This window comes from Tupaia chinensis, unplaced genomic scaffold (genome assembly GCF_000334495.1).
Source record: "Tupaia chinensis unplaced genomic scaffold, TupChi_1.0 Scaffold000453_1, whole genome shotgun sequence".
Taxonomy (NCBI): domain Eukaryota; kingdom Metazoa; phylum Chordata; class Mammalia; order Scandentia; family Tupaiidae; genus Tupaia; species Tupaia belangeri.
In genome coordinates, this window is record NW_006159960.1 from 961,283 (window position 1) to 972,325 (window position 11,043).

Genomic DNA, 11,043 nt, shown 5'->3' on the forward strand with positions numbered 1-11,043 from the left:
CGGCTCTTGCTTGTTGTCCAGCCACTTTTGTGAATTACAAGTCAGGGGCAGGCGAGGTTCCTTAGAACAATGTAGTCTTTGTTTCTGGCCGTGGAGTTCCTAGAGATTTTGATTATTGTGCTTTATTTTTATCTTTTTGAAAAAGTCTTATGGAAAAAACCTTACCTGTATGTGACAACCCTATGGAATAATGTCTAATTAAAGGGGTAGTGAGAGGAGGAGCTCTAACATTTAAAGAATGATTAATTTTTCTGGGCACTTAAAAATACACTATCTTGGGACTTGCAGATGGCATAATGGTTATGTCACTACACTTCACATGGTCAACTGTGGGTTGGTTACTGGATCCAGTGGCTTAAAATTCACCCTGGTCTCATGTGTGTGCATGCCCAAGATCCCAAGAGGAGAATGAAGGAGAAGGGATTGCAGCATGGCCATCCCCCCAGGGGTGATTTCTCACTTTCTGTCTCTCTGTCTCTCTGGCAAGCACATGTGCTCTATAGCAAAAATCTTTCTAAAGAAAAACAATACACTATCTTTTTAAAAAAAGTAATTATTTTATTTTATATATTATTATATCATTTTTAAATTTGCTACAGGGCATGCGTGCTCACCAGAGAAAGACAGAGAAAGAGTGAGAAAGGGTAAGTGAAAAAGAAAGTTGCCAGGTCCAGGACTCGAACAGCAGTCGGCTATGTGGGAGCCCAGTGCTTCAACCACCACGCCACCTACTTCCCCCTCCCCCATACATTATCTTACTTAGGCTTGACAAAAATTCAGAGAGGTAATTTTATCTATTGTACTAGTACAGAAATTAAAATGCACAGAGGTAAAGTAACTTGCTAGTAAATAGTAAAGGTGGAATTCAAACCATTTCTGCTTGGTTTCCAAAGTATAGTCTCTTCACTATATTTACTGCCTATTTTTTTTTAATAGTGCATGGTATGGTATTTCATTTCTTCCAATGAAAACTACTATAAAATATTGCATATTTTTATTACTGCAAATATACTAAATTTTTAAAGTATGAAGCACACAATCATAAGTAACCACTAAGAAAAATAGCAAGGGTAATTCTTTTCTCTTTCAGTTTGAATCACTTCAAAAATTATTCAGTAAGGTTAGGGAAATTATTTTCATTTTGCACTGTGAAAAAGCTAAAATTTTATCACTACAATTGTTAAAGACAAAAATACTAAAGGTCTGACATAATATTTTACGTTATATATTATGATTTTATTCTGTAATCGCAAAATTGAACACATTAACTCATTTTTCTGATAGTTTTCAAATATGTAATGTAGTGTTAAAATATTCCCATTTTATGATTGGGAAATATGAGAAAAAGGAAAGGATTTCCATGAGGTTACTAGGTCAGAAACAAAGCTATTAAATTATGGTTTTAGCTCAGGTCAGATAGATTTTTACAAAAGAATTTAAGGTATATGCCTCTGGGAACTGTATTATAGCACAGGGATGTTTGTTATTTGTGTTGTTATTACCTTCAGATGGGGATGATTTGTATACAGGGGATGCGATTCAGTGTAAGCTGCTGTTCTTTTTTTTAATATATGAAAAGAAATTTTATGATTTTATTACATAATCTGTTAGTGAATACACCATATGGGATTTTCTTAAATGACAAATGAAGCACGTTTCTGATTCCTCTGAGAACCTCGATGTCCTCTGTCTTCTGGAGGGTCCAGTTTCTTACGACATCTGTGGTACGGTCCATGAGGATTCCAATGGTGCTTGGTAGTAAAGAACATTCTGCTAAGTTGTTCTATCATGGGTCCTTGCTCAAGGTGTTCACTTTTCTCTTCTAACCTGGATTTCAGCACTTGAGCAAGTCTTTCTTCATTATCAAGCACAGGATCTGGTCTAGGGAGAGGTTTTGTGTGTTCACAGGGAATGTCCACAGACAGGTAGTAGCACACAATGGTTCTGCCATCAGATGTCAAAGCAAGCTCCACTTTGCAGTTTTAGTCATCTGGAAGAGAAGAGTATGTAGATTTATGACAAACACAATATAAAGCTCCATTTTAGGTTAGAAGGAAATATTTCAAGATGGCTGTCTTTGATATCACACATTTTATCGCTGCTACTGTCAAGGTGAGGCAAGAGGCTTTTTAGGTGGCACAAAAAAAAGTTGTTCCAAAGAGAAATTGCTTTCAAAATCTGCTTTTAGACAAACTACTTTTCAACCCTTAACAGATGGTCACCGCGAGTCTGCCATCTTGTCTCATTCCCACCATCTTTTCTCCATCTCGCAGCTGTTCCTTTTAATGACTTGGAAAACCATCACCTACTGGTCTACAAAGGGTAGAAAGCTATTTGTAGTATGTAACTAAACAGAGTAAGGTATGGCTTCGCTCCTCTTAGTAAACTATCAAGAAGGGAAAAAATACATTTAAAAGTTTTACCAAATAGTTATTTTTTTAATGGCATTCTCATCCCTCCCCCCTTTCTTCTCTCATTGAAATCAGTTTCTTTCTCTTTTCTTCTTGTCCTTCCTTTTCAAAGATAGAGATGATATTAGAGATGAGAATGTAGTGGACTTATTTTTAGGTTGTAGCTCTTTCACTTGGTCTCTCTTTTGATATTCTGGGATCATCATCACTGGCTGTATTTGGTGGAGGGCTCTGTAATCTGTCAGTTGCCTTGCAGCTTGGAATTCCATATCTGAGAATGTGACACAAGGCAAAAAAGACCCAGCAGCAAAGTGCTCTCCATGGGTCTTAAATATCACTCATGCTAAGCAGGGTTTGGCCTTCATGTTCAATAGGAACATCTCTGGTTTTAGTTTCAACAAACCACACTTTTCTTTCATCCCCTGGCCCACTACAACCTTAACTGACCAACAACACAAGATATTTGAATTGTGCTATGGTGTAAATGTCTCCCCCAAAGTTCATATGTTGGCAACTTGATCCCCAATGTGGTAGTGTTGGGAGGTGGAGCCTAACGGCAGGTGTTTGAGTCATGGAGGCAATGCCCTGTGGAATGGATTAATGCCACTATTTGGAGAGTAGGTTCTTTATGAAGGAATGCATTTTCCCTTCCACACACCCACCCATGTGATGCCTTCTACCGTGTTATGATGAAACAAGAAGGCCCTCACAGATGTAGCCCCTCTACCTTGGACTTCCCAGTTTCCAGAACCCTAAGACAAACAAATTTCTGTTCATTATATATTATCGATCTCAAGAGTTCTGTTACAGCAACACAAACTAGACAAAACACATGTGTGGAAATTAAAGAGAAGATGCGTATTTTTATAAATGCATTTATCCTCCCATCATCCCTGTCAATTTATAAAACCTTCTACAGGCTGTTCTTGTCACTCTGCTACCTACATGATGACCCTGAAGTGGGTAAACAAAATGTTCAATTCTCAGTATGCACTTGTGAGTTCAGCCCCTCGGCCAAAGATGTCCTCAGGAAACACATCCTTCCTTTTAATTCAGCATTATTAGTTTTGTTGTTGATGTAGTTCTAATTCTGGAGTCAAATATTTTGGAACTTGAGTGCCTTTAAATATGAGTCCCTCCTTTGGGTTTTCAATTTTTTACTCCCATTTCATAAAATTTTTCTAGAGCCTGAGGCCCTGCTGTTATTCACAAAGTTCCTTGATGCCAAATACCTCTCTGTTTTCTGCTGTTGGACTGCTTGCTGCTATGATATTCCTGTGTGGTAAGCAGAACAGTGGCCTTGCAAAGATGGTCAAGCTCTAACCCCTGGAACCTGTGAATATGTTAGGTTATACTATAAAGGCAACTGAGATTGCTGATGAAATCAAGATCGCTAGCCAGATGACCTTCAAATGGGGAGATTATCCTGCATTATCCAGATAAACCAAAGGTAATCCCAAGGGTCCTTAAGTGTGGAAGAAGGAAGAGAATGGCAGAGTAAATGTAGTCTTAAGTGGGAAAGACCTGGCTGGCCCTGGCTGGCTTTGAAGACATAGGGAGAGGACCATGAGCCAAGGGATGCTAGTAGCCTTTCTGAAGATGGAAAAGGCCAGGAAACTTCTTTCTTAGGGCCTCCAGGAGGAGCATATATACCTTATTTCAGTCCAGAGAGATCCATTTCTGACTTTTTAATTCAGAGAGAGAGAGAGGTACTCTGTGTTTTTTTTAAAGAAAGATTTTTTTTTTACTACAGGGTGTGTTCATTCACCAGAGATACAGAGAGAGACAGAGAGACAAAAAGTGAGAAATCACACACACACACACACACACACACACACACACACACCCAGGTGTGATGGCCATACCACGATCCCTTCTCCTCCTGGATTTTGAGCATGCATACACATGCCCCTGGCATGAGTTTCAAATCCCCATATTCGAGACTCGAACCATGGTTGACTACATGGGAGTCCAGTAACATAACCATTATCCCATCTGCTGATCCTCCAATTTTTTGCTATAGGGCATGTGTGCTCACCAGGGAGAAACTGATAGAAAGCAAGAAATCATCCTCCGGGGAATGGCCATGTTGTAATCCCTTCTCCTCTCAGGATTTTGGGCACACATGCACATGTGCCTGTTGTGATCTTTAATCTGCTGGGTCTGGGACTCAAACTGTGTGCATATATGTGAGAATCCAGCAATGTAACCACTACACCATCTGCTGTTTCCAGAGAGAGGCACACCTAACGGGGTACTCATACCATGATCCATCCCTGGTCTCAGTTGTTCTGGATCATGGGCACACACATGTCTGGAGAGCTCCAGTATGTCCTAGAACATAAACCCAGTTACCACTGCAACCTGTCTGTCTCCTCACACCCCCATTTCTGACTTTTGACCTCCAGAACTGTAAGATAATACATTTAATTTAAGCCCCCAAATTTGTGGTAATTTCTTATAGCTGATGTAGAAAACTCATATCTCACATATCTTTCTGTCTTTTCTATTTGTGTTTGACTCTGACGATCTAGCTACATGGCTGAATCTTTTTATTTATTTTTTTTCTGTTACCATTATTGAAATGCCCATGTCTGTTGGTCTAGGTCATAGTAAGTCTCTTTTGTCCTGTTCCGGTTGATCTTTCCACGTCCCTGTCACAACAATGGATATTTGAAATTCCACAAAATGGAACCCAAGACTCAAGAGCCCAAAGGATTCCAGTTGTGCAAATTGTGGAAATGCTGATCCACTTATTACCAGCTCTCTTTATGTGACCTCGGATAAATGTGCCTCTCCAACCCCCCAATTTTTCCATCTGTAAATTGGATGGTTGATCCCAACAGCTAGTACTCTTACATTGACTAAAAGACAATGTGTTGGCAGTCCTTAACGTGGTACCTGGCACAAAGTAACCTTTCCACAAATGTTACTTCTTTTTATTATCACAAACTCCTGGCTCTTTATTTCTCAATTGGTACAACAGATACACTAATTCAATCCAAGACCTTGATGAAATACCATGGAAAACCAGGTGTTCATTGATAGTTCCTCCAAGAACCACTGACTCTATGTCACTCCAGCAGGTAAGCCACAGATTATCAAGCTAGCAGGCCTTCTTTTTGATGACCAGGGACCAAACTTGAAAGGGACAGGAAAAGAATAATTGTTCAATACAGAAACTTGAAGTATATACTGTGGAGGGAAATGTGGACTTGAATTCCAGGCTCTACCCCTTAATATCCTTGAGAGCTGGACAAGTCATCTAGGCAACTGAGCCTGTCTCCTTGTTATAAAAATGGGGTTCAGGAGATCTACTTTACATGTCATCAAGATCAAATAAAACAATGTATATAAGCAATGTATGTAAGTTGTTTAGCACAGTTGCCACATAACATGTAATTAGTAAAGGACAGTTCATCTTTTGTTTTCTGTCCATGTGCTGTGTCTCTAAGAGATTTTGCTAGCATCCTGATAAAAGAATTAAAATGTATTGTAAACTTAAATATAAAATTGTCACCTGAAGATCTAGATTCAGTTTTAAGTTCACACTACCCTCCCAAATCCAAATACCTTGAGTTCCAGTACAAACAGAAGTGAAAAACAAATGTTATTGCCACCAAGAGCACATAAGTGGACACATTTCTAAACACTACATATTTCAATAACTTTGGCTTTGGTGTGGTCCTACAATCGGCAAGGCAGCTGAGATAAAAACTTGGTCAACAGCTCTCCAGGACGTTTTAGAAGACATGGTGCCAGAACCTGGGAAATTGAGTGACTGATTGCTGTGAAGTGGCCTATTCTATGGGTGTATCTCTGATCTAGGAGCCCTCTGTTCATGCCAAGCCACCTAGATGTGTGTCTCCTCAATAAACATGTTTAAGTGGAAAGACAATGTTCAAAACGCTGATGGTATGCTTCTGCTTCACGTCCATCAAATCTGAGTTTTGGTGCTCTAAGCTAATTCTCCTAAGGGTTTGTTGATCATGAGAAAATTAATTACTGAGGTTTAAAATGGAGTAGAGTGATGAATATTGACTTGTAGATTGTATCAACCATCTCCCATCCTTTCCCAAATGTCAGTCATTCCTTCATGATTATGTAACCCAAATCCTTCTCCAACACAACACTGCAAAATTTGTTTAGGAGACAGGAGTGTGTGGGGGTGTGTGTGTCAGGGGATTGAGATAAAATTGGGACCAGGGGAGATAGAGCCATATGAGTATGATGTGAGAAAGACTTGGAGTGTGGGGAGTGCGGTGGTACAAGGTCCTTGCTTTCAACTGGAAGTGCCTTTTAGAGCCAGGGAGTCAACGTCAGGGGTTAGTCATTCAGAACCCCTCTCTTGGGACTCTGATAAAGCTGTGTTGGAGGACTGGGAACTATGGTTTCCTGGCTCATGTTGAGGAGTATTAACCTTTTCTTTATAGGGAGGAGTAGGTAGACAAAGAAAATGTGCAATGTAACCTCCCCCGGGACCTAGAGACCTGAGTTCCTGACCAAATATAGCCCTGTGGTGCTGCTGTCATCAGAATCAGCCCACTGGCACCTAGGAAAAAAAATGCAATCTCTTTTGATATTTTCCAAGATGAAAATCCTATGTATATACCTTAAAAGAGCCTATAAAACAGTGTCCTTATTTTGGCCTTATAATTAAGTAGTAATAGGCAGGCTGCACTGTTTTACAAGGCAATATTCTAGTTCCTGAGTGGGTAAGAGACACAGCTGCTTGCCAAAAATTGTAATTTATTCTAACAAGTCCCCACCACCCCTACTCCTGCCCCATAGCCTGAGGAGGGAAATAGGTCTAGGCACGCTTTGAAAGAGTTAAAGACATTAGCGCCTGTGGCACTGGAGGGAGGGGTCTAACCAGACCTGTTAACTAGAGCAAATCTGAGTAGGATTTGCCTCCGTGCAGGTGTCTTGGAATGCTGAAGAGGAATTCTGGGGTTAGAAAGGGAAGAACTTTCTGCCCTCTGTTTTCCCCCATAGGTAAGAGGCCATGTCGAAGTGGTGTAGTTCACTCCTGGTCTCTCTCACAAATGCAGGAGTCACGGAATGAGCACCATCACCCATAAAGAAAAGTGAAATGTGTTTTCATTTTTCCCCCATAAAAATCATTTTTAAGGTAAGTTTCGTTTCCAGACAGTTTTAAGAGCTAAAAGGCTCAGGGGGTGGGGATGGAGTGAGTTAGGAATGGCAGTAACGTTTAAATGTGCAAAAAATTACCTTAACTTGGGTGACTTTCAGGAATTGGACATTCAATATCAACTCCTTTACAGATCAATAGTTTAATTCTGAAAATGTTCATATACTACAGAGTCTGGACACAACTAAATTATAAAATGAGATGTTTGAAAAGCATTTTTTCCAGAAAATATGCTCCCAAAGGCCCACATTTTAGTAAACTTGACTTTAGAAGACCTGCTCAGAGCAATTAAATCTATGTAACTTAACAAAGTCCAGGAGCAACTCTGCCTTCTGTTACACTTTGGAAAAAAACGATTTCCTTAAAAACCTGCTTCATGTTATTCTATTCTTGAAAATTATTTCTTTAAACTGTATCCTTCATTTCAGGTATGTAAAGTAAAATCATTCTTAAGTGAGCTCAAATGTATGTGAAATGAGATGAATCCACTATCATTTGCACCCTTTCTTCTCTGCAAGGAGGGAAAAGGTAACTTAAGTCCAAACCGCAAAAAAGGAAAATGTAGCAGTTGGCTGGATTCATTCCTTGGCCCTGCAGAAATTATGTGGATTTTCCCAATAGCTGTTTCTTTGCCAGAATGCACAATCCTAAGTCATACAGAATTTTTCCCATTTGGAAAAAAAAAAATGGTGCAGAATTGAAATGTTTCCAAAAGCAAAATATTTTATTATACATCGAAGTGGATTTCAGAAAAGGCCAATAAATCTAAGGATCCCAAGGATATGTGAGAAGAATCTAAAAATGCTATTGTCTTATTTAAGGTCTTCTGCGTTCTGAAAGATTCCTTTAGATTGTGCAATGATCGGCAGCTCCAGAGACACTCAAATATCTCCCTAGTGTTCTTTTGCCAGTTGTCTGTTACTGCGTAATAGCCACAGACATAGGACTTCAAACAATAACAGTTACCTCTCACAAGTCTTCGGGTTGTCTGGGTGGTTTCTTCCCTGGTTTCTTCTAGGCCAATTCATTCTTCTCAATCCACTCTCTGGGTTCAACTGGGAGAGCCAGATTCTTTCTCCAACTTGTCTCTTGTCCTAGGAATGTCCATGTCATCGTCGTCTAAGGGAGCAATCTAAGAGGCTCAAGATGGGGGCTGGTGGTTAAGGGCACTGGACTCCCACATGGCCGACCACGGTTCAAGTCCTGGACCTAGTGTCTTGCTCGCTCTCTCTCTCTCTCTCTCTCTCTCTCTCTCTCTCTCTCTCTCCTGTCCCTCTCTGGTCAAACTAAAATAAATAAAGGTAAATAAAATATATATTTATATATATTTTTAAATAAGAGGCTCAAGCTGGAAACTGAAACCTTTTGAGGCCTAGTGCTAGGATCCGTAGCATCACTTCTATTGGTAGCAAATTGCGTACTTGACCCAGATCCAAAGGGCTGCAGAAACAGATGCCATCTCTAGATAAAGAAAATGACGAAGTCACATCTCAAGAGGGCATGTATACTTGGATGGGAGATTGTGGCCACTAAACCATTTACCAGGAGTGACTTGTAAGATTTGGTACTCAGGTTAAGCCTGATTAGGGGACACTTTTTAACTGAGAAATAATGTACCAGTACTTTTATCCTAATACCCACTGATGCTTTGTGATCACTTTGATTTGATTAACTATCAAGTTGTTTCAGAAGGTGGCTACAGATTATAACTAAACAAATATTGAGTGTGTTGAATGAAGAAAATCTGTGGGGGCCAGCCCCAACAGCGGTGGTGGTGTGGTAAAGGTGACTAGATTCCACATGGCTGACTTTGTGGTTAGAGTTCCAGATCCAGAGGCTTGAAAAACAGAACTATTGAATATGTGGCCCTGGTTAGATCACTACTCTATTTTAGGAGGTAAGAAGAAAGCTAGCACAATTCCATGCTTCTTCCCAAGTTATCATGTGGACAAATTGACACTGTAGTGAATTGGAATGAAACATCCTGCATCTCCCGAAGTCCACAGCTGGAACTGGAACTAGTGTAATACTTTCTGTTACCCCTCAGATGAACAAAATTGTTCATAGAATTATAATTGTAATCTATCCATGTTACACCAACATAGAAGGGGACTTGAAAAAGTTCTTGTTAAATATGTTTAGCTTGTTGCAAAAACATTTTAAATCTGTGCTTAGTTTCGTTTTAATAGTAGGCATTTTCCATAAACGTGTTGTAGACTCCTCATATTCCCTATTTTGTAGTCTGTACATCTATAGCAATGTACATGTAAAAAATTTGCTGTTCAACAATTGCAACCGTTATTCTCTTGTTGCATAGTATACACCCACCCCCTATATATACAAAAGGGATATCATTAAATTATAAAGTTCCCACACGGCAAAGGAAACAATCAACAAAGGAAGAGACAACCTACAGCGAAAATGGGAGAAAAACATTGTAAACCATATATCTGACACAGAGTAATATCCAAAATACATAGGAACTCAAATAACTGAATAGCAAGAAATTAAATAACCCAGTTAGGAAATGGGCAGAGGATTTGAATGTATATTTCTCAGAAGACATACAAATGCCCAGTAGTATATGAAAAATGTCCAACAATATTAGTTGTCAGGACAATGCAAATTAAAACCACATTGCAATATCTCCTTATAATAGTAGAATGACCCATTATTAAAAAGACCAGAGAAGACAAGTGCTGGTTAGGACATTGGAGAAAAGGGGACCCCTGAGCAATGTTGGTGAGGATACAAATCTGTACCGCCATTATGGAAAGTAGTATGAAGGTTCCTCAAAAAACTAAAACTGACATAATCCAGAAATCATATCCAGAGGAAATACAACAAGTATGTGAAAAGATATCTACATTCCCATTTTCATTGCAGCACGAGTCGTAGTAAGCAAGATCCAGAATCAACCCGAGTGTCCATCAATCAAAGGTGAAGTATAAACACACACACAGAGAAATACTATGCAGCTTTTTAAAAAATAAAATTCTGTTATTTGTGACACCATGGATAAACTTGGAAGACATTTTGCTAAGTGAAATAAACCAGGCACAGAAAGAAATACACATAATGCCACTTAGGTGGAATCTAAAATAGTCGAACTCGTTGAAGCAGAGAGTAGAATGGTGGTTACGAGTGTCTAGAGAGTGGAGTGGATGATGATATGTTACTTAAAAGGTACAAAACTTTGGTTAGAACAAATGAGTTATGGGACTCTGTTGTACAGCATGGTGACCATAGCTAACAATAAGGTATTATGTACTTACTGAGAGTGTACATCTTAAGTGCTCTCACAATAATGACGAATGAAGGATAACTATATGAAGTGCTGGCTATATTAAATAGCTTGATATGGTAATTATTTCACAATGTACACATGTATCAGAACATCGTGCTGTGCAATATAGTTTTTTTTTTTTTTTTTTTTTTTTTTTTTTTTTTTTTTTTTTTTTCTTTAAGGGCGCGAGCGCT

The 11,043-nt window shown here is 39.2% G+C and overlaps 1 pseudogene; it reads right to left on the reverse strand.

Annotated features, from left to right (window-relative positions):
* Positions 1-1,634: 1,634 nt before the first annotated feature.
* The window catches only part of LOC106735597 (uncharacterized), a 20,055-nt pseudogene continuing 10,646 nt past the window's right edge, over positions 1,635-11,043 (reverse strand).